Below are 2,143 nucleotides of genomic sequence, written 5' to 3'. Positions count from 1 at the left end.
AGAATTTTAAGCAGGCAAGTGACTTGATCTGGTTTATAGTTTTAGATATTATGCAGCTTAGTTGGAAAAGTCTTGGGTAGGATGGGGCACCTGGGTGACACAGTCGTTAAGCGTCAGCCTTCAGCTGGGATCATGATCCCAGGGTCCTGGGATCAAGCCCCGCATTGGACTCCCTGCTCAGTGGGAAGCCTGCTTCTCCCTCTCCCACTCCTCCTGCTTGTGATCCCTCTCTCTATGTGTCTCTCTTTGTGTCAAATAAATAAATAAAAATTTTTTTAAAAGAAAAAAAGAAAAAGACTTGGGTAAGAAGCCCAAGAGGGAAACCTGGAAACCATCACGAAGGCTGTTCGTAATCCTCCAGGCGAGGGAAGGGCTGGCTTGCACCAGGGTGGTGGCCATGGCGTAGGTAGTATTGATGGGGACACGGAGGCTCAGAGAAGTGAAGTGACTTAACTAAGGTCATGCAGCTTTTAAGTGGCATGTCCAGGGTTTTTCTCGGAACTTTTTAAATTGTGATAAAATAGATATAACATAAATTTACCATTCTTACCATTTTAGGTGTATAATTCAGTGGCATTAAGTACCTTCTCAATGTTGTGTGACCATCACCACCATTCATTTCCAAAATTTTCTCATAATCGCACACAGAAGCTCCGGACCCGTTAACAATAGCTCCCCATTCCCCCTACCCAGTCCCTGGTTACCTCTACTCTACTTTTTATCCGTATGAATCTTCCTGTTCTAGATCTTTCCTATACGTGGACTCATACAATATTTGTTGTTTTGTGTCTGATTTTCACTAAGCATGTTTTCAGGGCTCACTCATGTTCCAGCATGTATCAGAATTCCATTCCTTTTTAAGGCTGAATAATGTTCCGTTGTGTGTATACACCACATTGTATTTATCCATTCATCTGTTGATGGCGTCCAGGATTTTTACCAGGTTGTCTGAGTTGCAGCGTGGTTCCGGTGGGCTCCGCTCCAAGACCTCCCGCAGAGCCCCGCGCAGTGCCCCCTGTGGCCACCAGAGGGCGCACCGGGCCCCCAGGCAGGCTCGCGGCAGGCGCACAGCGCGGTTGGTGGGTGGAAGAGGAACGCGGAGCCCAGGCTTTTTGCACACACAGTCCTACACCCAAAACATGCTGACGAGAAAGAAGCTGGCTGCGGGTAAAGTGGCTGGACTCCAGGATCAGCCTCAAAAGGAGGAAAGTGAGGAGGTCAGGGTGGGAGGGGCCGTCCTGTAATACTCTCCAAGGGCACAAGAGACAGGTGCCGGCGCCCAAAGCTTGCCTGCCCATTGTCCTCCCGTGTGAACAACCCTGGTGCTGAGGAGATCAGCGGGGCAGACGTGGGGGAGTGAGTCCAGCGAGACTCAGACCCCCATTCCTGCTGTTCCCCAGCAGCCAAGTGAGCTCCAGCCTGTGGCAGGCACACTTTCCAACAAGGAAACTGAGGCTTGGAGCCACGTGCTGGTCGCCCATGCAGGTAGAACAGGCAAGCTCTGAGCGTCACCCTGTAACCCTGGACACTTCCCTTGTCCAAGCTCAGTGCCCTGATTCCTGCAAGCACACCACAGGGGGAACGCAGAATGGTATGGGGCTCTAGAGGCTGGTCTGACCACGATGGCCTCCCTCCTTCTGAGCCCTGAGCCTCTTGTGATGCCACCCGAGTTCGCCCTTCCTGGTTTTTTGGCAGGCCACCTCATGCTGACCAATATCTCTGCCCGCTTGAATCCTTCGACTTTTCTCGCATGTGCTGTTGATGGCTGAGCCATTTCTCCCCACCCCCTGCCCCCCCACCGCATCTCTGTGCAGCTGGGTCTTTGGATCCGAGTCCAGGAACTGACATTTATCCCTGTCAAATTTCATCTTGTTCGTTCATCTGACAAACATTTGTTCGGTGCCCACGCCGTACCAGGCACTGGGGACACAGCACTGAAAGACAAGTCCCCTGGCCCCAAGGAGCTCCCGCTGCCACTAGACAAAGCCGCAGCCATCCTGTACCCCAGCGCGAGCTGGCTGCCGCGCACAGGTCGTCTCACCGACCCTCACGGCACCGGCGGAGAGGCGACGTTGCCCCCATTTTGTAGATGGGGAAGCCAGTGTTCCAAAAGTTGATGCGACTTGACTGAAGGGGCATACCT

The sequence above is a fragment of the Mustela putorius genome, unplaced genomic scaffold (assembly GCF_011764305.1).
Source record: "Mustela putorius furo isolate JIRA1106 unplaced genomic scaffold, ASM1176430v1.1 tig00000127_pilon_pilon_pilon, whole genome shotgun sequence".
In the NCBI taxonomy this organism is placed as follows: Eukaryota; Metazoa; Chordata; class Mammalia; order Carnivora; family Mustelidae; genus Mustela; species Mustela putorius.
The sequence above is the reverse complement of the archived record's forward strand: the minus strand, read 5'-3'. Positions refer to the sequence as shown.